General features: G+C 41.9%; 2 protein-coding genes across 5 annotated transcripts in view; both read right to left on the bottom strand.

Annotated features, from left to right (window-relative positions):
- LOC310701452 (uncharacterized protein) overlaps nt 1-25,355 on the bottom strand; it is a 137,038-nt gene that overhangs the window by 98,762 nt on the left and 12,921 nt on the right. Inside the window, exon 1 of one of the 4 annotated variants that reach the window (XR_014523051.1) lies at nt 7,349-8,080. The exons of 1 other annotated variant lie outside the window; for it this stretch is intronic. The gene's annotated coding sequence lies outside the window, so the exon portion shown is untranslated. Of the gene's footprint in view, nt 1-7,348; nt 8,435-25,355 lie in introns of those variants that run through there. 2 more of the 4 variants (XM_083492296.1, XM_083492294.1) reach the window with 2 other exon arrangements.
- LOC310701226 (uncharacterized protein) overlaps nt 15,849-25,355 on the bottom strand; it is a 98,943-nt gene continuing 89,436 nt past the window's right edge. Inside the window, exon 5 of the mRNA XM_083491788.1 lies at nt 15,849-16,399. The gene's annotated coding sequence lies outside the window, so the exon portion shown is untranslated. The remainder of the gene's footprint in view (nt 16,400-25,355) is intronic.

Here is a 25,355-nt window from a genome sequence, read left to right as displayed (position 1 = left end):
TCGCTCAGCAAGTCCATTCATCCATGGCGATCTAGGCGTTGACAAGTCATGCTGGATTCCCTTCTCAGTCAGGAAAGCTTCAAACTGCTGAGAAGTGAACTCCCCGCCCCGATCAGTAAAGAGACAGCCGATACGTTTACCATGAACATTCTCCAACCAAGCACAGAATGCCTTGAACCTAGGAAACGCTTGCAATTTCTGCTCAAGCATAAACACATGAATGTACCTAGAAAAAGAATCAATTAGAACCATGAAGTACCTTGCTCCTCCCAAAGAGGGCGCAAGTGGACCAACCAGGTCTGCGTGCACTAGCTGGTAGGGTTTGGAAGCCTGCCTGCTAGACTCCTTGCCTTTTGGAGCAACCTTCACCTTGTTCTCTGCACAAGATACACACTTCATGTGAAACTTACAAGGTTTGATGCTCAAACCTTCAACCAAACCAGGCATCTTGGCCAGCGCTTGCCAAGACATGTGACAAAATCTTCGATGTGCTTCATGAATGCATCCTGCATGAAGAACCTTGTTAGTTTGTGCAACACAACAAGAATCAACATTTGACATAACAGCATTGTCATCATAAGTTATACAGAATAAACCATCTATAAACTTTGCATGCAAAATGTCCTCTTTGCCTTTCCTGATGACACAGACGTTCCTCTTGAAGGAAACCTCAAAACCATGCACAGTCAGCTGTGGGACACTGAGCAAATTGTCCGCAGCACTTGGAACAAAAAGTACATCTCTGATGGTAGTGTGCAGACTTGCCAGCTTTACAGTCCCTTTTCCTGCAATTTGCAACGTCCTTCCATCAGCCAGGTGGATCTCTCCGTCTTGAGGTGTGAAGGAGATAAACAGGTGCTTATCCTTTGATAAATGGCGGCTGGCGCCAGAGTCCACAATAAACCTGGCCTTAGCCTTTGGAGCAGCTTTTCTGGCAAGCGAAACCTTGTTTTCCACCGGCGTGGGCTTTTGCTGCTTGCCCCCCTGCTCCTGGCCATTAAACTTGCCTTTAGCCTTTGGTGAAGCAGTGCCAGCTAACAAGGCCTTGTTTTCCACTGGCGTGGGCTCTTCACCCCCCTTCTGCTTCGGGCCATCTGCAGGCATCTTGCTCTGTTTATTTCCAGCCTTCCGGCCTCTGCAAAGGCGATGACCTTGGTTCCCACGAGCAACAGAGCTCTCAGCTGCCAGCTCCTTGGCTCCCCCTGGAGACTGGAATGCTGCCTGGGATGAAATCACAGTCAGCTCCCTCTGCATCTTGCAACCGGTGCCCTCAGCATCCCTGCATTCACTCGCATTCTGGGAAACAGCCTGGACCTCCGATGCATTCACACTCTGGGCATTCAGACTCTGAGCTGGGATGACTGGCAGATGAGCTTTCTTCAAAGCATTCCACATCTTTCGTGCAGTCGTGTTTCCAGCTAGCGTTTTAAATTCCTCCAGAGACACGGATAAGACTATTACGTCAATGGCCCTCGAATTCTGGGCCCTCCATTTCTCTGTCAGAGGAACTGGAGGGGCTTCAGACACAGTATGCCACACTCCATACTGACACAGCAAACTCTCACACCATTTTGCCCAGGTCTGATAATTTTTCCCATTTAACTTTGGGCATTCAGCAGCCTCAGAAGCTTGGAAAAACTCCATTTCAGGTCTTTACTTGAGCCGGAGTCTCTTTCTTTACTTTAAAGACTCCTTATCTTGGCAGCTCATTAATCACGAAGCCTCTGGCTCGGCTCCCAGGCCAATTAAGCCCTGCCGGACATCAAAGACTCTTTGCCGCGGCCCAACAGAAAAGCCTCCTCTTTCGCTTTTCCACATACCTCAGCAGTCTGTCACAGTCTTACTCTCCTGTAAGTGCCGTGAATCTGGGCCCAAAACCTGTTGTTGGGATACTGCCAGGGAGACATCGACCGTCACTGCCTCCAGTCGGACTCCGGACGTCCATCGATCTCCCGTAGTCACGCAGTATCAGCAATTAGCGACACGAAGCCTCAGAAGCAGATTGCCACATTCTTAGGCTGGTGCACACTCTATCAGCAGAATTCACACAGCAAAAGTTGCACAGCAGGAGAGCATATTTACAAGTTTATTCAGCGTTGGTCAGAACAAAGAAAAACATGACCGCCTGCTAGCATATTCAGGCACAGAGAGAGAGAAACGAAAGCAATAGGAAACAAACATCCTGTGAACAGGAAATACGCAGACTCTGTGACTCACAGCCTGCTCCCTTTTAAGGTGGAACGGAAATATCCTAACAGATTTTTCCGTATGCAAGTACAGCTGCTAGAATAGTAATTGCTGCTAGGTGGAAGCCAAAAACTATACCCACAAAAGAGGAATGGATTTGTAAACTAAATGAATATGTAATTCTGGCAAAATTAACTGCTATGATAAGAAATCAGTTGAATCAAAAATTTTAAAAGGAGTGGAAATGTTTTGATGAATATACGGCAAAATATTGCTCAAAAAAATATGCTAATATGCCGAGATTAAAATGTGAAGTACTGGATAGAAGAATAATTAGTAAGCAAAGTTAATAAGAATATGTAGATGATTTGAGAAGGTTGTAGAATGAAAAGATTATTGTAAAGTGTATAATGTGGAGGAAATTGAGTGGGGGCGGAGGGAAGTGGGAGGAAGGAGAAAAGAATAATATGATGGACTGAGGAAATAGAAATGTAAATGTATGGGGGGATGGGGAGGAAATGGTGTTGGCTTTGGTATATCTATTGTAAAGTAATACGTGAAAACCAATAAAATAATTTAAATGGGGGGGAGGAGTCAAAGCCATCAACATGATAATCTGACTTCAGGATCTGTACCAAGTAATATTTAATGACCATGTCCTTCATGGATTTGCCTTGTCATGGCAAAGGGGCTTGAATACCTCAGAGACGCTATGAGCTATGCCGTGCAGGGCCACCCAAGACAGACAGGTCAAAGTGGAGAGTTTTGACTAAACATGATCCACCTGGAGCAGGAACCAGCAAGCCACGCCAGTATCCCTGCCGAGTCGTATAAAACTTATGACGCTGGAAGATGAACCCCTCAGGTCAGAAGGCATGCAACATGCTACTGAGGAAGAGCGGAGGACAAGTACAAGTAGATCCACAGCTGATGAAGCAGCTGGGCCAAAGCCGAAACGTTGCTCACTTGCGGGTGTGCCTGGATGTGAAAGGAAAGTCCAGTGCTGCAAAGAAAAATATTGCATAGGAACCTAGAATATAAGTAGGGAGTCAAATAAATAAAAAGAAAAAACTGGTAAGTTTGGCCTTGGAGTTCAAAACGAAGCAGTGCAAAGGCTAACAGAGTTCTCTCAAGAGAACAAGCTGGTCATAACAAACACTCTTTTCCAACAACACATGACTCTACACATGCACATCACCAGATGGGCAGCATTGAAATCAAATTGATTATATTCTTTGCAGCCAAAAATGGAGAAGTTCTATAAAGTCAGCAAAAACCAAACCTGGAGCTGACTGTGGCTCAGATCATCAGCTTCTAATAGCAAAATTCAAGCTTAAACTGAAGAAAGGAGGGAAAACCACTGTCCAATAAGATACAATCTAAATCAAATCCCTTATGAATACACAGTGGAAGAGCGGAACAGAATTAAGGATTTAGATTTGGTGGACAGAGTGCCTGAAGAACTATGGATGGAGGCTCAAAGCATCATATAGGAGGCAGCAATGAAAACCATCCCAATGAAAAGGAAATTCAAGAAAGAAAAGTGGTTGTCTAATGAGGCTTTACAAACCACAGGGGACAGAAGGCAAGCAAAATGCAAGGGAGATAGTTAAAGATACAGGTAACTGAATGCAGACTTCCAATGAATAGCAGGGACAGACAAAAGGGAGTTCTTAAACGAGCAGTGCCAAGAATAGAGGGAAACAATAGAATGGGTGTGCCTGGAAGTGAAAGGAAAGTCCAGTCCTGCAAAGAAAAATATATGAACCTGGAATACAAGATCCATGAACCATGGTAAGCTGGATGTGGTAAAAAATGAGATAGCAAGAATAAATATTGACATCCTGGGCATCAGTGAACTAAAATGGATGGGAATGGAGATCTGTTCAAGAAAATTGGAGATATGAAAGGAACATTTTGTGCAAAAATTACCATAATAAAGGACAAAAGTGGTAAGGACCTAACAGAAGCAGAAGACGTCAAGAAGAGGTGGCAAGAATACACAGAGGAATTATACCAGAAAGATATGGATGGCTCGTACACTCCAGGTAGTGTGACTGATGACCTTGAGCCAGACATCCTGGAGAGTGAAGTCAAATGGGCCTTAGAAAGCACTGCTAATAACAAGGCCAGTGGAAGTGATGGTATTCCAGCGGAATCTTACAAGATGATACTGTTAAGGTGCTACACTCAATATGCCAGCAAGTTTGGAAAACTCAGCAGTGGCCAGAGCATTGGAGAAGATCAGTCTAGAACGCAATCCCAAAGGGCAGCGCCAAAGAATGCTCCAACTACCACACAATTGTCCTCATTTCACACGCTAGCAAGGTTATGCTAATAATAATAATAATAAAAAAAATTCCTTCCAATAGCACCTTAAAGACCAACTAAGTTAGTTCTTGGTATGAGCTTTCGTGTGCATGCACACTTCTTCAGATGTGTATCTGAAGAAGTGTGCATGCACACGAAAGCTCATACCAAGAACTAACTTAGTTGGTCTTTAAGGTGCTATTGGAAGGAATTTTTTTTATTTTGACTATGGCAGACCAACACGGCTACCTATCTACTACTGGAATAATAATAATAATAATTTATTATTTGTACCCCGCCCATCTGGCTAGGTTTCCCCAGCCACTCTGGGCGGCTTCCTCAGAGACCAAAAATACACTAAAATGTCACACATTAAAAACTTCCCTGAAGAGGGCTGCCTTAAGATGTCTTCTGAATGTCAGGTAGTTGTTTATCTCTTTGACATCTGATGGGAGGGCGTTCCACAGGGCTGGCGCCACTACCGAGAAGGCCCTCTGCCTTGTTCCCTTTAGCTTTGCTTCTCGCAATGAGGGAACCGCCACAAGGCCCTCAGCGCTGGACCTCACCGTCCGAGCAGAATGATGGGGGTGGAGACGCTCCTTCAGGCATACTGGGCTGAGGCCATTTAGGGCTTTAAGGGTCAACACAAACACTTTGAATTGTGCTCGGAAACGTACTGGGAGCCATTGTAGGTCTTTCAGCAGCCGCTCCCAGTCAAAATTCTACAAGGCAGGCTTAAAATTCTACAAGGCAGGCTTAAGCAGTACGCGGACCGAGAACTCCCAGAAGTACAAGCTGGATTTTGGAGGGGCAGAGGAACCACAGACCAAATTGCAAACATGCGCTGGATTAGGGAGAAAGCTAGAGAGTTCCAGAAAAACATCTACTTCTGCTTCATTGACTACGCAAAAGCCTTTGACAATGTGGACCACAGCAAACTATGGCAAGTTCTTAAAAGAAATGGGAGTGCCTGACCACCTCATCTGTCTCCTGAGAAATCTCTATGTGGGACAAGAAGCAACAGTTAGAACTGGATATGGAACAACTGATTGGCTCAAAATTGGGAAAGGAGTACGACAAGGCTGTATATTGTCTCCCTGCTTATTTAACTTATATGCAGAGGAAGAGATGGTTGGACAGTGCTCTCAAAGCTACTAACATGAGTTTGACCAGACTGCAGGAGGCAGTGGAAAACAGGAGTGCCTGGCGTGCTCTGGTCCATGGGGTCACAAAGAGTCAGACAGGACTAAGTGACTAAAGAACAACAACAGTGTCCAATCAGCATTCCCTAATGTAGAAGCAATTCTGAGAATGTTCCTCTGAATGATGATTGCAAATTGCCATTTGTAAAGATCCGTTTCTCGACTGAAGAGGATAAAAAATGAATTTGGAACAACAATGTCTCAAGATAAATTATGTTACTTCAGCCTCATGTACAAGCTAAGAAGTTTATCATTTGATGATATCCTCAGTGACTTTGCTTTGGCAATGCAAGAAAGTATTGTGATTTAGATCATGTTTGTCTATTGTTTGTATACACAGTACACAATGAATCATGATAAAATTATACAGCTGAATGGGTATTGGGTAGATGCAGTAATACAATTAGTCCTGCAAAATAATTTTTATGTACAGGTGTGTATAGTATTGCTATTATTAATAAATGCGACATATTACTAGAAATACTGTCTTTTACACTCACTAAGTGTAACAGGGTACAAAGGTCTTCTGTCCCAATGAAGAATGTAGACTATTATGGTAATATTGATACTGATATAAAAAAATGCATTGTATTAACTACAATTACATTGTACAGGCTATAACAATTAAATTCATATTAATAAAGGTATTTATTAGTAGTAGTTGTCTGCACTGTATATTTACACCTATTATATTTTCAAGTTATAGCAAGTTTCTAGGACTAGATCATGATTTTTTGTAAACTGTGTTTCTAAAGGAACTTTTGTTATTGCCAAATGCCAATGTGTTTGCATTAAGTTTGTTATGAATAACAAAATCATTTTAAGTTAGAGCTTAATAATTATTTCACTATTAATATACTTAATTGTATTTCACTATTAATGTACTTCTCAATTGTATTTCAGTTCAACAATTACTTTGAGAAAATACGGATTTTGTTATGTGCAAATAGTTTTAGATACCTACTAGGTCCATAAATTACCATACAGCCTATATTCAACACAAAAAAGCGACAATTTGTTGTTGACAAAGGACAGCTGGACATATAAAGGGCCCAATTACCTCCAGTAGTTTAGGGCCTCATCAAACCTGCCCCCACTACTTTATGCAAGGAGTTCAAGGAACAAAGAGCTCTTTGGAGAAGGCCTCACCCCTTCCTTCTTCCTGCCAGGACCCCCCAGCCTTTGCTTTCCTCCCCATCTTTTCCCCTTTCTCCCTCTGCCATCCAGCAATCCATGTCCCCATCTCCTCTACAAAACGGAAGACTTGGATGTTTGGATGTTTTTGGTGTTTCTTATTTTGTTGGAAGCCGCCCAGAGTGGCTGGGGAAACCCAGAAAATGAGCGGGGTATAAATATCAGATTATTATTACTATTATTACTACTATGGCGAGGCTGGTCTGCAATACCCAACCCTCTCCCCTTTCCCGCCTCCTTCCCTGCAACTCCCTTTGCACCAGATCCGGGCAGGAGGAAGCTTCTCTCTTTCCACAGTGGAAACCCCTCCCCCCCTCCACCTTCAAGGCCCCATTAAGAGAAACAGCTCCCTTTCCTCCCTTCTCTTCTTCTCCCCGTCCCGGGGCTTCTCATCCTGCACCCCCACCCCTTGCCAAGCCCCTTCCCTCCTTCCCCGCCGCTGGCTTTGCACTCACCCGAAATCCTGGCAGCAGAAGCGACCCTGGGCAGCGGGGGCGGGAATGGGAGCCCCCGCCTGGGAGGCAGGATATTTCCGGGGGCGGGATAATTGCAGTACCCAGCCAATGGGGAGGGAAGGGAGGGAACCTGGGCTTCGAATATAGGGAATAGATGCTCGTTGCCTTAAGGGTTAAAGCCAGAGAGTGCAAGCTCCCAGAGAAAGAGAGAGAGAGAGAGAGTGGGGCTGCTCTATACTGACCTGGGAAAGGGGGCCCGGTTTAAGTGGAACAGCTGACCCGCCCCCTCTGCCGTCGTGCACTGCCCTTGTCCTGCAAGGAATTCGCTGAGTGCAAAGCGCCTTGGGGTGCAGCAAGCTTTGGGGTGTGTGTGCAATGCAATGCAATAACCATGGAACTGGGGTTGGGGGTGGAGAGAGAGCAGGCAGGGAAGCAGTGGTTCAAGTGTGGGGGTATTGCAGCTGATTCAGCCTCTTTGCAAAGAAGAGACAGGGGCCTCTTCCTGAAGGTTCTCTCTCTCTCTCTCTCTCTCTGTCAACACACACACACAAACAGAAACACATTCGTCTGGATGCACAGACAGAACTCATGAAGAGCCCTGTAGTTTGATCAAGCCCATCGAGTCCCGCACCCTGTTAGAATCATAGAAACGTAGAGGTGGAAGGGGACCCTGAGAATCATCTAGTCCAACCCCCTGCAATGCAGGAATCTCAGCACTGTCTCCTCACGGTGGCCAAGCCTGCAAGGAGGATTGGAGCCCAAGTGCATCTATTCCCTCCCGCGGCTTCCGGGAACTGCTATCAATTAAGCATAATAATAATATGATAACAACATTATTTATACCCGCTCATCTGGCTGGGTTTCCCCAGCTACTAGGGCAGCTCCCAACAGAAAACCCAATGAAACATCAAACATTAATAGCTTCTCCATACAGGGCTGCCTTCAGATGTCTTATAAAAGTCAGATAGATGCTTATTTCCTGGACATCTGACGGGAGAGCATTCCAGAGTGGGTACCACTACCAAGAAGGCCCGCTGCCTGGTTCCTTGTCATTGAGTTGATATAGAGCATCTGTCCTAAATTTGTCGGCTTCTGTCAAAGGAGCAGATACAACAACAACAACAACAACAATAATAATTTATTATTTATACCCCGCCCATCTGGCTGAGCTTCCCCAGCCACTCTGGGCGGCTCCCAATCAGTGTTAAAAAACGGTACAGCGTTACATATTAAAAACTTCCCTGAACAGGGCTGCCTTAAGATGTCTTCTGAATGTCAGGTAATTATTTATCTCTTTGACATCTGATGGGAGGGTGTTCCACAGGGCGGGTGCCACTACCGAGAAGGCCCTCTGTCTGGTTCCCTGTAGCCTCACTTCTCGCAATGAGGGAACCGCCAGAAGGCCCTCGGCGCTGGATCTCTGTGTCCGGGCTGAACGATGGGGGTGGAGACGCTCCTTCAGGTATACAGGACCGAGGCCGTTTAGGGCTTTAAAGGTCAGCACCAACACTTGGAATCGTGCTCGGAAACCTACTGGGAGCTGTTACCGGAAAATCCGAGGGCTCCCTTGGACAAAGTAAAGACTCCAACCAGAGCAATTCAGAGCAAAACAGCAGCCAGTAGGCTTGGTCTTTATTGAAGGAAAAAGACTGTCGCGACAGGACTCCCACCGCCCACGAGGTGAAGCAAGATGGAAGCCCCGAACAATGGGAGACCCTAGCTTTTATTAATTGCTAATCCCCTTGACTACACCCCCAGAATTACATCATATTTACATCATGATTATATTAAAAACAGGAGGAGTCAAGGAGGGGCTGCCCAGGTAATATGAGCGTCTTGACACCTGGCAGAGACCTCCTCTCCCCACCCCACATAAGTCGTTTTTAGGAACAAAGGAAAGGGCGAAGTTTTCCTGCCCCCTGAGGGGAATCCGGCCATGGTCCTTTGTCAGAGTCCGCGTGGAATACACTATCGTATGCAGTTTATTGTGTTTCTGATAGCGTTCCGTCTGAGCCCATCAGGATGGCTATCAAGGTTGCCCCGCCAACTGGGGAAGGGCAGCCGCGTACGTGACTGCACGGTCAAGGGATTATGGCCGTTCAACACCAGGCCACACCCCTTTGATAGTCCTTGTAATATGCAGTGAAATAAAAGTGGTCCGGTGAAAACCCAAGGTACGGCTGATTTATGGTGAATTTATAAAGAACACTGTCATTGAAGTTCAAAGCACTTTCGCCTTTCGGAAACAACTTGCAACATTTTGATTAAATTAGTCATGGTCAATTGAACTTGGAAACTTTGTATTTGAGAGCTGTCAAAGGGAAAAGAGCGCCTGCAGCCTGCAGTACCTGCGTGGCCGCCGCTAGGGGCGCTGTTCAGTAATGCTGATTGGTCGGGCAGCTGCCAGTTGACCTAGAGTTCGGTCGCCCGGTCTACTCATAATAAAGATAGGGCGAAACTGAGCGCTTACGGGGAAACAAAGGAGGAATTACGGGGTTTCTCTTGATCGGGGGCTGTCAGGGTAGCGCTTCCTTATTTACGGAAGGCTTTAGGGGATGTCCCTCTAAAGGGACATCTCCAAGTCGGGGTGTTGGGAGGTGTGTGTGGTGCTTGTGCATTACAGTGTAATGAGGGGGGGGGGTTTCCTGCGACAGAGCCAATGCAGATCTCTCAGAACCGGTGTTATGTGGTCCCGGCGGCCACTCCCAGTCACCAGTCTAGCTGCCGCATTCTGGATTAATTGCAGTTTCCGGGTCACCTTCAAAGGTAGCCCCACGTAGAGCGCGTTGCAGTAGTCCAAGCGTGAGATAACTAGAGCATGCACCACTCTGGCGAGACAGTTCGTGGGCAGGTAGGGTCTTAGCCTGCGTACCAGGTGGAGCTGGTAGACAGCTGCCCTGGACACAGAGTTAACCTGCGCCTCCATGGACAGCTGTGAGTCCAAAATGACTCCCAGGCTGCGCACCTGGTCCTTCAGGGGCACAGTTACCCCATTCAAGACCAGGGAATCCCCCACACCAACCCGCTCCCTTTCCCCCATAACAGTACTTCTGTCTTGTCAGGATTCAACCTCAATCTGTTAGCCGCCATCCATCCTCCAACCAATAGTAATTATACTACTTGTTCAATCTGAAAATTTATTTGTACCAGTGCATTTGGAAGCATCAGAATAACTTGAGGTAATATATTCATAGAAAAGCTTTGCTCCCGATTCATTGCAATCCTATCGGCTGAATTTGATCCAAGTCCTGGGATAACTCAGTTGGTAGAGCATTGGGGGTTGTGGGTTCCTGCATTGCAGGGGGTTCGGCTAGAAGACCCTCTTGGTCCCTTCCAACTCTATCATTTTGTGGTCTATGAACCTCACTTATTCACAATGAGGGAACCACCACAATTTTTTAAAGCAATTTCTTGCATAATAGGAGTTTGCCTTTGTAAAATTGGAGAGCGAAAGGAGAAGGAATCTCAGGGTGGGCTTTTTTTGTGGGGGACATTTACTGGTCAGTGGGCAGGAGGAGCTTGGGTCTGTGGGATATGAAATCATAGCAGTCAGGTACAACATTCCTAGAGTGGACATGCTAGGGGATGCTTTGTGCCACCCAGAAGAAAACTTCCTCTTTCCTCCTGAGCTGGGACAAGCGCTTCCTCTACATGTGACTTGAAATAGGTGTGGCCTATTCTGGGTGGAGGAGCACACCTCCTCCATGTGCTTCATTCTTTCTTCTCCATTTTGTTTTTTTCTATGTGTTAGGAGAAGTGACTGCTGAGTCGCAGTCACTTGGGACTAACTCCCTTATATTATAGTTTATGTATAGATATAGATATATACTTTTGTAACTTAAGCCTGCCTTCAGGAATCTAATTGTGAACTGAATTAAAATGAGTAAACTACTTTTATATTGATTTTAGTAAGACTACCATGTCTACACTTCTAAAGAGGGATAACAAGGGATCTTATCAGGAATCTTAAATAGTGAGGCTCAGACGAGCCTGCAACAAGCTTATTGCTGTGCAAATTTGAAAAGGAGAATGTTTGAACTTTGCTAAGATATAGAACTTTTTAACGCAAGTTAGTAAGGATATCATCAAATAATATATCCTCTCCTGCCTTTCTAAACATCCCCACAGGTCAATCCCTAGCTAGAGATCTGCCATCCCCTTGTCACGGTCCAGATTTGGGTCTCTGCCTCCTGGGATTTTAGACACACACGGTCGCCACATGTTGACTGCAGCAGGCAATGGCTCCCTCGCATGTGTGAACAGCCATTGGGGGGTCACTCTCGAGCACCACAGAGATTGGGCATTGCTTTGACGAATATCCTGCAACTAGCCACCTCCTGAGCCCTCAGGGTCTCTCCCACTGCCAATAAAAATAAAATACCTGTTTACCTGACGCTGACACAAAAGCTCACATACTATAGAAATGAATGAAATGTTTATTTCTTTCTCGCTTTCCTTCCCTCTCTCTCCCCACTTTTCTTCCCCCTCCCAACTCCATACTGCCTAGAACAGTACTGTCTCACTCTGAATAGGACTGATTTGTTTGAAGGATTCTGTGACTTGAAAACAGGGACTCTGGGTGTACCCAAGAATTTAATAAAAAATTTTTTTAAAAACAACAGCCTCTCTCATCCATTAACATTCTTCAATGCAGCTTCATTGGAAAGCCATGGAATGTGATCCTGCAAAGGGCCAGTCTAGGAATTAGGGCTGCCACTTTTTTTGCACCTAAGAGGCAGACAGTATGTGGTAGGTAAATAAGACGTAGTTGAGGAAATTTCCTCTAAGCCCCCAAACATACTCTAGAAAGCACATAGATAACATGTATGCAGCAGATTTACTATCACCTTTTAACATGCCCTGTATGGAGCAGTTACAGAAATCTCAGTATGGTGCCTATCTGTTATTCTGAGATGTGGGCTGCAGTGCAGTCTGGGCCTATGCATATTTATTTAGGAGTCCATTCAGTATTTTAAGGAGCGGGATCAAGGGTTTCCTGACCCACTTCTTACAATGTATGAAGTAGCTTACAGCAAAAAAAGCCTAATGACTCTTCTGGGTAACTGAACGAATTATTTTAATAAAAATTTAAATGGAGAACATATTTTACATTGTCAATATTCATGCAAACATGGTTCCACTCCAACCTCACTTAGTCCCCATTTCCCCTATATAAAGAGTTCTTTATACAGAAATCTCCTGAACAGAAGTCTCTCTATTTACATGTATAGAGAGGGATCACTCTCTGTCTAGCTTATGGCACCCTGTGTCTTTTGCAGTGTCCTGTATTCTCCTCACAGAAACAGTGAACAGGGACATGCAGCAGCAACAGCAGCAGCCAGCCATACTCACTACAGCTCCCAGAACGCTTTGAGGGAAGCCATGACTGACTGAAGTGGTACTAGAGTGATTTAAATATGGTGTGGATGTGGAGAAGGCAAGCAATCAGGAGGTGACAGTGAACACAATGGAGCCCACAATGGCAGCCTCCAGTGCCGTTTTGTGTTCCTCACAGGGCAACACAGCACTCGTCCCCACTGCCTGCCTTCTGAGATCTGGGACCGTGGCCATGGACAGCTTGTGACACAGCGTTGTAGGGCAAGGCTGTTTCAAGGGAAGGTGGGAAAATGCATTTCTGCTATGGTCAATGTTAGCTAATTGAATAGCTTTCATTTGGCTTTTCACTCACTTCTGTGAGGCTCATGCCGTGTGTCATTACCAGAGGAAACAATTTTGGGAGCCCAGTTAGGCAAACGAAACTCATTCTAGCTTGACCCTTTTGCATCCCAATGCAGAGCACTGTATTCAGATTATTATTTTGTTGCCACCCTTCATTATAAGGCCCCACCCTTAGCAGTTAAAAGCAGTATCAGAACGCTATTAAAATCAGTTAAAATTATTTACATTCTTTATACACAAAGAATGCAAGCAGGATGAAAAAAGTATCCTGGCAACACACTTCCCCCTGCACAAAATCCAACATGAGACGGAGTCCTGCAGGCCTCTATAGCAGGGCTTAGCAAAAAGCAACCATGGGCCTTGATTTATTTAAGAAACATTCTACTTTTCTGTTGCCATATCCTTCCCTTCTTCCATCACGAAACTCAAGGTGGTATACGTGTGGCCTCCTACCAAGACCCAGGACTGCTTAGCCTAGGCAGCAATATACCCTACAAGCCGGTGTCATTCAATCTTGGGTCCCTAGATGTTGTTGGACTACAACTCCCATCATCCCCGGGGCTCTTAGTCAACAAGGACCCAACTCTGATGAACTCGGTCTTAGGACGGAGCCTGCAAGTAAGTGTGGCAACCTCTGGCCCTCCAGATGTTGCTGAATTACAACCCCCATCAGGCTCAGCAATCGTCATATATGGCTATGGATGAAGGAAGGGGGATGCTGGCATTGAGAAGAAGTTGAAGGCAAGGTACTCTCTCTATCTCCAGTGCACCAGAACAGCCTGTCCAGTAAAGACATGGATGAAAATGCAGAGGCACTGAGTGCTTCTGATCCAAAAAATTCCCTTTTCCAGCACACTCCACTGCTATCCATCCCTCTCCAGTTTTCCATTCCTGCTGTCAACCAGCGCCCCACCCCCACAGCCATTTTTCTGTATCCACAGACCATGTGCAGTTCTCATTGCGTGGCTTTGGCTATCTTTCCCCCCCACCTAAAAATTTATTGGATATACGTAACCAATGGAGCTGCCTCAAGGTTACTGGTACCTCCCTCTCTTCCTTGGAAGAAGGGTTCCATTTTGGCCACATAAAGGCTGGCAGCTAGGAAATTGAATTGGCTATTTGTATACGGGAATGTATACGGGTGAGATTTTCCACCCTTGAGCTTTTGAACTACACCTCTCATCAACCTTGACCATCTGGGCTGAGGCTTATGGGAGTTGTTGCCCAACATCTGAGCAACCCCATGTTGGATATCCCTGCTCTATACTTCTTTTATTTAATTTCTATACCACTATAATTTTAAGAAAAACCTCAAAGTGATTTACAGCATACTAAATCAAAAAACATACCGTAGTTTTTGCTCCATAACACACATTTTTTCCCTCCTAGAAAGTAAGGGGAAATGTCTGTGCGTGTTACGGAGAGAATGCTTCCCTCCTCCGTGGCTCGCTTTGAAACAGCAAAGCGGGAGAAGAGCCGCTGAGAGGGGAGGAGAGAGGGACAGAGAGCCTGTTTCTTTAAAGGAGCAAAGCGGGAGAGGAGAGGAGCCGCTTACACGAGTGTCCGGTTGGCTCCTTTAAAGCAAGCAGGCTCTCTGTCCCTCTCTCCTCAACACTCAGCTTGCTAAATAGCAGGAAAGATTTTCAGCTCGCTAAGCTGGGGGGGGGGGTGAGCTGGGGAGGAGGAAGAAAAGCAGAGCCTGCTTGCTTTAAAGGAGCAAAGAGGGAGAGGAGAGGAGCCTTCAGCCCTTAAACCCCTCTTCTGCATGATTAGCAGCATCCTTCTCCACACACTCCATGCGTGCTCCTTGTCCCTTGAGTGCTTTCCTTCCCTCCCCACTTAAAACGTGGTTACAAAGCACAGCTCCACATGGATCCTCAGGATTTTTGCACTGGGTCACCCCAAATTCACCATCAGATCACATAGCATGTCCATGGCTACAGTTTGCACCAAAAAAATCACGCACTCACTGTTGCCTTGGGCCGCAAAAACGTGGATTCAAAGCACAGATCCACATGGATCCTCAGGATTTTTGCATTGGGCTACCCCAAACTCACCATCAGATCACATGTCTGTGGCCACAGAATGAACCACAAAAATCATACATCCACTGTTTCGTTTAGAATATTTTTTTCCTTGTTTTCCTCCTCTAAAAACTATGTGCGTGTTATGGTCGGGTGCGTGTTATAGAGCGAAAAATACGGTAAATAAAACAATGTGAAAAATGTGAAATATAGAGTATACGGTCAAAGCAACGTAACAGAAAACTAAACTATTATCTTAAAGATTTCAAAACAACACATTACAAAGGTCAACTACAGAATACATGTTAAATAGGGCTGGGTGAGTCTGGGCCCCGCCCCCTAGGCCAGGTGGGAAAGGCCTTGCAGGGAGTGGTATATAGATGGCATCTTACTCCCAAAAAGCTTGCTAAAATGTATAAAGGGAAAACATCAACCTGTTGGAGATGTAAAAAAAAGGAGGGGTCATACTATCATATGTGGTGGACCTGTGTAGCCATTGGCAAATACTGGAATGATATTTAGAATGAGTTTAAGAAGCTATTTAAAATTACTTTTAAAAAAACAAAACGCCAAAGATTTTCCTACTTGGTATATTGCCATCAGAAATTTAAAAAGTTATAAGATCATTGTTTATGTATGGTATAACAGCAGCTAGAACCCTTATAGCAAGGAGCTGGAGAAATGAAACGCTCCCAGAGATTACAGATTGGCAGATACTCATGATATCTACAATTAGCAAAACTGACGAGATCAGTTAGAGGAATATTGAAACAAAAACAACTAGAGAATGGATAGTATTTCAGAATTATGTAAAACTTTATTGTACAAATAACTCCATATGAGCAGAAATTGAGTGATATTTGTAAAGAAAAAGATCAAAGGAATGTATACAAAGCAGAAAGAAATGGTATTATATAATGTAAGCCTGTGTAAAAAAGAATGTTATATCAAACAGTAGAATGAGCAGGATGGGAATGATTGTGTCAATGAGTAGTTTTACTATGTAAATAACTTTGTCTTTTTTCCTTACTATTATTTATCGGTTTCTTATCTTTTTTAATTCTTTTTTTTATAAATTTTCTATTTTCTATTATTTTGTTTTTTTCTACCTGTTAAGAGATTGTACATAATGTTTGTATGTTGTTTAGTCGTGTCCGACTCTTCGTGACCCCATGGACCAGAGCACGCCAGGCACTCCTGTCTTCCACTGCCTCCCACAGTTTGATCAAACTCATGTTTGTAGCTTCGAGAACACTGTCCAACCATCTCGTCCTCTGTCGTCCTTCTCCTTGTGCCCTCCATCTTTCCCAACATCAGAGTCTTTTCCAGGGAGTCTTCTCTTCTTCTTCTTCGTTTTTAAAGATATTTATTAAAGTTTAAAGAAAGATTACAAAAAAGTTGCAAAATAAGAAAAAAAGAGAGAAAAGAAAAAATTACAAAATACAGAAAAGCAAAAAACAATTAAAATCAAATCAATCTTTTCATATCATATCTTTCGTTTACTTGTTTCCCTGACCTCCTCACACCTCCCTTTTTTGTATTCCAGTTGTTAGTTAAATCAGCAAATCTTTTCCCTCCTTGTTTTTATCTTATTCCTCTACCTGACTGTATTATATCTTTACATTCTCATCTGATAACAATCCATTTTTACATACTCCTTTATAGCATTGCTGCTAGAACCACTTAACTTCATGCCAACATCATTCTAACATTCATTAATTTTGCAGTGTTTATGTAGATAGTCTTTAAATTTCTTCCAATCTTCTTCCACCAACTCTTCTCCCTTGTCTCGGATTCTGCTGCTCATTTCTGCCAATTCCATATAGTCCATAACTTTCATCTGCCATTCTTCCAGGGTGGGTAGATCTTGTGTCTTCCAATACTTTGCAATGAGTATTCTTCCTGCTATTGTAGCATACATAAAAAAGTTCTATCCTTCTTTAACACCAATTGGCCGACCATGCCCAAGAGAAAGGCCTCTGGTTTCTTGAGGAAGGTATATTTAAATACCTTTTTCATTTCATTATATATCATCTCCCAGAAAGCCTTGATCTTTGGGCACGTCCACCAGAGGTGAAAGAATGTACCTTCATTTTCTTTACATTTCCAACATTTATTATCAGGCAAATGGTAGATTTTTGCAAGCTTGACTGGTGTCATGTACCACCTGTATATTATTTTCATAATATTCTCTCTTAAGGCATTACATGCCGTAAATTTCATACCTGTGGTCCATAACTGTTCCCAGTCAGCCAACATAATGTTATGTCCGACATCTTGTGCCCATTTTATCATAGCAGATTTCACCGTTTCATCCTGAGTATTCCATTTCACCAGCAAGTTATACATTCTTGATAATATCTTAGTTTGGGGATCTAACAGTTCTGTTTCCAATTTTGATTTTTCCACTTGGAAGCCAATTTTCTTGTCCAGATTATAAGCCTCCCTTATTTGATAATAATGGAGCCAATCTCGCACTTTATCTTTTAAGTTTCTCAAACTCTGCAATTTCAATTTATCTCCTTCTTGTTCCAAAATCTCCCAATATTTCGGCCATTTGGCCTCCATATTGAGCTGTTTCTGATCCTTTGCTTCCATCGGTGATAGCCACCTTGGGGTTTTATTTTCAAGCAAATCTTTATATCTTATCCAGACATTGAACAATGCTTTCCTGACAATATGGTTTTTAAATGCTTTATGTGCTTTGACCTTGTCATACCACAAATATGCATGCCACCCAAATACATTATTGAAACCTTCTAAATCCAAAATGTCTGTGTTCTCAAGAAGCAGCCATTCTTTCAGCCAGCAAAATGCTGCTGATTCATAATAAAGTCTAAGGTCTGGCAGGGCAAATCCACCTCTTTCTTTTGCATCAGTTAGTATTTTAAATGTTATTCTGGGCTTCTTGCCCTGCCAGACAAATCTGGAAATATCTCTCTGCCACTTCTTGAAACAGTCCATTTTGTCCAAAATTTGCAATGATTGAAACAAAAACAACATTCTTGGCAATACATTCATTTTTATAGCAGCAATACGGCCTAGGAAGGAAAGCTTCAAATTTGACCATATTTCTAAATCCTTTTTCACTTCTGACCAACATTTTTCATAGTTATCTTTAAATAAATTCAAGTTCTTAGCGGTCATATTATCCCCCCAGGTATTTTACTTTCTTAACCAATGTTAAACCTGTCTCCATCTGAAACCTCTCTTTCTCAATCGGCGTTAGATTTTTCTCTAGAACTTTAATTTTTAACTTATTCAACTTAAATCCTGCAACCTGACCAAATTCTTGAATCAATTCCAATACTCTTTTATTACTAGATTCTGGCTCCTGTAATGTCAGTACTAGATTGTCTGCAAAAGCTTTCAATTTGTACTGTTTGGCTCCGACTTATATACCTTTAACCAGTTGGTCCCTTCTGATCATATTTAGGAGAACCTCCAGGACCAAAATAAAGAGCAATGGGGAAATTGGGCAACCTTGTTGTGTCCCTTTCTCTATCTTAAATTCCTCCGCCACCACATTGTTAACAATTAGTTTAGCCTTTTGTTCTGAATAAATTGCACATATATCATTTACAAAACCTTGACCAACCCCCATCCCCTGAAGATTTTTCTTCATAAAACTCCAAGAAATGTTGTCAAAAGCTTTCTCCGCGTCCACAAATATCAAAACTGCTTTAGTATTAATGTTCACTTGTAATTTTTCTAAAATATTAATGATATTCCTCGTGTTGTTCAGACAAGTGTCTGCCTGGGAGAAAGCCTGCTTGGTCTTTATCTCTTCCACTAGTACTTTTTAAAAAACTTTTAGCCAAAATATCTGCAAAGATTTTGTAATCCACATTAAGCAGAGATATGGGGCGGTAGTTCTTAAGTTGTGTCTTCTCAGACTCAGTTTTCGGTATAAGTGTAATGTAAGCTTCCTTCCACGGCGCTGGTGCTTTTCCCCCCTCCAAAATTCCATTACAAACTTCCTTTAGTGGTTGAATTATCCAATCTTTCAAAGATGTATAATATCTTGAAGTTAAACCGTCCGGCCCTGGAGATTTACCCAGTTGCATATTCTCGATAGCACCTTCTACCTCCTGTTCCGTTATTTTATAGTTCAACGTTAACTTATTTTCTTGAGAGATTTTTTGTAGTCCATTTGTTTTTAAAAATTGATCTATATCAATCTCTTTCTGTGGCCCTTGTGTATATAATTGCTTAAAGTATCTCTGGAAACATTTTCTAATCTCCACTGGATTCTGTATATTCTTTCCTTCCACTTCCAAATTTGTAATGGTGTTAAATTTTTGTCTTTTTTTCATTTGCCAGGCTAACAATTTCCCACATTTATTAGCCGATTCAAATGTCTTTTGTCTCATCTGTTTAATTTTCCACTCTATTTCCTGATTCATCATTTTCATATATTGAACTTGATGTAGCTTTATTTCTCTCAGAATCTCTTGTGACTTTGGTTTCCCTCTCAGTTTCTTCTCGCCTTCTTTTATTTTCTCCAGAATTTTATCTTTTTTCTCATTTTGAGTTCTCTTCTTTATTGCATTCTGTTGAATCAGAAACCCCCTCATAACCGCTTTGCTTGTGTCCCAGATTACTCTTTTTTCAATGGTAGTATTCATATTTATCTCAAAATAATCTCTCAAAGTTTTTTGGGCCTTCTTGGTAACCTCTTCGTCTCTAAACAAGGTGTCATTCATCCTCTATCTGAAGGAGCCAATCAGTGTTAGTTTCATCTCCATTTTCACAGCATTATGGTCAGAGCAAGTTTTAGGACAAATTTCCACTTTTCTAGTCTTTGGAGCCAGTCCTCTACTTATCCAAATTTGGTCAATTCTTGTCCATGTCATTTTGGCTTCAGAGAAGAAAGTTCCCTCTCTACCCAAGGGGTTCTTTGTTCTCCAAATGTCAACTAAGTCCATATTGTCAGTCATCTCAAAAAAGGTTTTTGGTAGTCTGCTGTCCTTGGTAACTACCTGTCTCTGTGCCTTGTCCATATTTGTAGATACCACTCCATATCTCCCATCATGATGATATTATAGTCCAGATAGTCCAACAAGGTCTCGTGCAACTTTTTAAAGAATTCAGATTTCCCCTCATTTGGTGCATAAACTCCTATCAAAAAATTCTCTCCTTGTGTTTGAATTTCAATTGCCACAAATCTTCCTTGATCATCTTTGAAGATAAATTTCGGTGATAGGCTCTCTTTTGCATAAATCACTACTCCTCTTTTTTTAACCTTGTCCGATGAGATAAACTCTTGACCCTATCTTTTATTGATCAATACTTTTCTGTGTAGCCTTATCACATGTGTTTCCTGTAAACAAATCAAGTCCAATTGTTCCTTTTTTAATAAATGAAAGACTTTTTTCCTTTTCTGCAGGGAGTTAAAACCATTAATGTTCCAACTTAATAGTTGCAGAGCCATGTAGTTACTTTGCTTTTCCTCCAACTGCACCCAGTGTTTGTTCTTGTTCTGTCGGTGGTATCACTTTCTCTGAGTTGTCCAATCCAAAAGGTAGCGTTGCTATGTCTAGTATTCCTGTTTTTAGTGCTCTTGGCTCTTCTACAGATTCTTTCTGCAGGTCTTCTCCGTGATCTTTCAAAAATCTTTCTTTATCGTCTACTGATCTTATTTTTATCTTTCTTCCTTTAAAGCTGAAGGATAGGCCTTGGGGAAATTCCCACCTGAAAACAATTCTATTACTTCTTAGCAGGGCAACCAGATCTCCGTAGCTGGACCTAAGATCCAGAAGGTATTTCGGGATGTCTTTAAATATCTCCACTCTTGATTGATGTATTTCCAAGGTCTTCTGAAAATACATAAAAAAGTTCTATCCTTCTTTAACACCAATTGGCCGACCATGCCCAAGAGAAAGGCCTCTGGTTTCTTGAGGAAGGTATATTTAAATACCTTTTTCATTTCATTATATATCATCTCCCAGAAAGCCTTGATCTTTGGGCACGTCCACCAGAGGTGAAAGAATGTACCTTCATTTTCTTTACATTTCCAACATTTATTATCAGGCAAATGGTAGATTTTTGCAAGCTTGACTGGTGTCATGTACCACCTGTATATTATTTTCATAATATTCTCTCTTAAGGCATTACATGCCGTAAATTTCATACCTGTGGTCCATAACTGTTCCCAGTCAGCCAACATAATGTTATGTCCGACATCTTGTGCCCATTTTATCATAGCAGATTTCACCGTTTCATCCTGAGTATTCCATTTCACCAGCAAGTTATACATTCTTGATAATATCTTAGTTTGGGGATCTAACAGTTCTGTTTCCAATTTTGATTTTTCCACTTGGAAGCCAATTTTCTTGTCCAGATTATAAGCCTCCCTTATTTGATAATAATGGAGCCAATCTCGCACTTTATCTTTTAAGTTTCTCAAACTCTGCAATTTCAATTTATCTCCTTCTTGTTCCAAAATCTCCCAATATTTCGGCCATTTGGCCTCCATATTGAGCTGTTTCTGATCCTTTGCTTCCATCGGTGATAGCCACCTTGGGGTTTTATTTTCAAGCAAATCTTTATATCTTATCCAGACATTGAACAATGCTTTCCTGACAATATGGTTTTTAAATGCTTTATGTGCTTTGACCTTGTCATACCACAAATATGCATGCCACCCAAATACATTATTGAAACCTTCTAAATCCAAAATGTCTGTGTTCTCAAGAAGCAGCCATTCTTTCAGCCAGCAAAATGCTGCTGATTCATAATAAAGTCTAAGGTCTGGCAGGGCAAATCCACCTCTTTCTTTTGCATCAGTTAGTATTTTAAATGTTATTCTGGGCTTCTTGCCCTGCCAGACAAATCTGGAAATATCTCTCTGCCACTTCTTGAAACAGTCCATTTTGTCCAAAATTTGCAATGATTGAAACAAAAACAACATTCTTGGCAATACATTCATTTTTATAGCAGCAATACGGCCTAGGAAGGAAAGCTTCAAATTTGACCATATTTCTAAATCCTTTTTCACTTCTGACCAACATTTTTCATAGTTATCTTTAAATAAATTCAAGTTCTTAGCGGTCATATTATCCCCCCAGGTATTTTACTTTCTTAACCAATGTTAAACCTGTCTCCATCTGAAACCTCTCTTTCTCAATCGGCGTTAGATTTTTCTCTAGAACTTTAATTTTTAACTTATTCAACTTAAATCCTGCAACCTGACCAAATTCTTGAATCAATTCCAATACTCTTTTATTACTAGATTCTGGCTCCTGTAATGTCAGTACTAGATTGTCTGCAAAAGCTTTCAATTTGTACTGTTTGGCTCCGACTTATATACCTTTAACCAGTTGGTCCCTTCTGATCATATTTAGGAGAACCTCCAGGACCAAAATAAAGAGCAATGGGGAAATTGGGCAACCTTGTTGTGTCCCTTTCTCTATCTTAAATTCCTCCGCCACCACATTGTTAACAATTAGTTTAGCCTTTTGTTCTGAATAAATTGCACATATATCATTTACAAAACCTTGACCAACCCCCATCCCCTGAAGATTTTTCTTCATAAAACTCCAAGAAATGTTGTCAAAAGCTTTCTCCGCGTCCACAAATATCAAAACTGCTTTAGTATTAATGTTCACTTGTAATTTTTCTAAAATATTAATGATATTCCTCGTGTTGTTCAGACAAGTGTCTGCCTGGGAGAAAGCCTGCTTGGTCTTTATCTCTTCCACTAGTACTTTTTAAAAAACTTTTAGCCAAAATATCTGCAAAGATTTTGTAATCCACCTTAAGCAGAGATATGGGGCGGTAGTTCTTAAGTTGTGTCTTCTCAGACTCAGTTTTCGGTATAAGTGTAATGTAAGCTTCCTTCCACGGCGCTGGTGCTTTTCCCCCCTCCAAAATTCCATTACAAACTTCCTTTAGTGGTTGAATTATCCAATCTTTCAAAGATGTATAATATCTTGAAGTTAAACCGTCCGGCCCTGGAGATTTACCCAGTTGCATATTCTCGATAGCACCTTCTACCTCCTGTTCCGTTATTTTATAGTTCAACGTTAACTTATTTTCTTGAGAGATTTTTTGTAGTCCATTTGTTTTTAAAAATTGATCTATATCAATCTCTTTCTGTGGCCCTTGTGTATATAATTGCTTAAAGTATCTCTGGAAACATTTTCTAATCTCCACTGGATTCTGTATATTCTTTCCTTCCACTTCCAAATTTGTAATGGTGTTAAATTTTTGTCTTTTTTTCATTTGCCAGGCTAACAATTTCCCACATTTATTAGCCGATTCAAATGTCTTTTGTCTCATCTGTTTAATTTTCCACTCTATTTCCTGATTCATCATTTTCATATATTGAACTTGATGTAGCTTTATTTCTCTCAGAATCTCTTGTGACTTTGGTTTCCCTCTCAGTTTCTTCTCGCCTTCTTTTATTTTCTCCAGAATTTTATCTTTTTTCTCATTTTGAGTTCTCTTCTTTATTGCATTCTGTTGAATCAGAAACCCCCTCATAACCGCTTTGCTTGTGTCCCAGATTACTCTTTTTTCAATGGTAGTATTCATATTTATCTCAAAATAATCTCTCAAAGTTTTTTGGGCCTTCTTGGTAACCTCTTCGTCTCTAAACAAGGTGTCATTCATCCTCTATCTGAAGGAGCCAATCAGTGTTAGTTTCATCTCCATTTTCACAGCATTATGGTCAGAGCAAGTTTTAGGACAAATTTCCACTTTTCTAGTCTTTGGAGCCAGTCCTCTACTTATCCAAATTTGGTCAATTCTTGTCCATGTCATTTTGGCTTCAGAGAAGAAAGTTCCCTCTCTACCCAAGGGGTTCTTTGTTCTCCAAATGTCAACTAAGTCCATATTGTCAGTCATCTCAAAAAAGGTTTTTGGTAGTCTGCTGTCCTTGGTAACTACCTGTCTCTGTGCCTTGTCCATATTTGTAGATACCACTCCATATCTCCCATCATGATGATATTATAGTCCAGATAGTCCAACAAGGTCTCGTGCAACTTTTTAAAGAATTCAGATTTCCCCTCATTTGGTGCATAAACTCCTATCAAAAAATTCTCTCCTTGTGTTTGAATTTCAATTGCCACAAATCTTCCTTGATCATCTTTGAAGATAAATTTCGGTGATAGGCTCTCTTTTGCATAAATCACTACTCCTCTTTTTTTAACCTTGTCCGATGAGATAAACTCTTGACCCTATCTTTTATTGATCAATACTTTTCTGTGTAGCCTTATCACATGTGTTTCCTGTAAACAAATCAAGTCCAATTGTTCCTTTTTTAATAAATGAAAGACTTTTTTCCTTTTCTGCAGGGAGTTAAAACCATTAATGTTCCAACTTAATAGTTGCAGAGCCATGTAGTTACTTTGCTTTTCCTCCAACTGCACCCAGTGTTTGTTCTTGTTCTGTCGGTGGTATCACTTTCTCTGAGTTGTCCAATCCAAAAGGTAGCGTTGCTATGTCTAGTATTCCTGTTTTTAGTGCTCTTGGCTCTTCTACAGATTCTTTCTGCAGGTCTTCTCCGTGATCTTTCAAAAATCTTTCTTTATCGTCTACTGATCTTATTTTTATCTTTCTTCCTTTAAAGCTGAAGGATAGGCCTTGGGGAAATTCCCACCTGAAAACAATTCTATTACTTCTTAGCAGGGCAACCAGATCTCCGTAGCTGGACCTAAGATCCAGAAGGTATTTCGGGATGTCTTTAAATATCTCCACTCTTGATTGATGTATTTCCAAGGTCTTCTGAAAATGCAGACTCAAGATTTTATCTCTCTCCTCTTTTGTTCGGAGGGTGATCAAACAGTCTCTCACCCTGTTCTCCCCCCCCCCTCTTCCAAGCCTAAAAGCACTTACTATCTTAAAGTCTTGATTCTCAGAATCTAGGTTCCAAAAGTCTGCAAATTCCTGCATAAGAAAGTCACTTAGGTTGTCTTTCTCAAGTTCAGGTACGGCCCTGATCCTCAAGTTCGTTTGTTTTTCCTTCAATTCAATCATAGACAACATTGACCTATGGTCCTCGAGTTGCCTACATATCGGTGGTATCTTCTCCTCTACGGCAACTGCTTTTTCCTTCGCTTCTTCAGCTGTCTTTCAGGTCAAAGTAGATTCCTGCAGCAATTTCTCAATAGTTTCTGTATTAGTATTCACCTTCTGTCCCAAAGTTATTAATGTTTGTAGTGTTTTGATCAATTTTAGTTGATGCTTCAGCTACTTGTTTAATTTTTCCAAAGATTCATTAATTTTGCCTAATGCCAGAGCTAAAACATCTTCAGGTGCCATTCCTTTTGACTTAAGTTGAACAGATGCTGCCCCTGGTG

Source organism: Podarcis liolepis (genome assembly GCF_965112155.1).
Source record: "Podarcis liolepis genome assembly, chromosome: 2".
Lineage (NCBI taxonomy): Eukaryota > Metazoa > Chordata > Lepidosauria > Squamata > Lacertidae > Podarcis > Podarcis liolepis.
The sequence above is the reverse complement of the archived record's forward strand: the minus strand, read 5'-3'. Positions and strand labels throughout refer to the sequence as shown.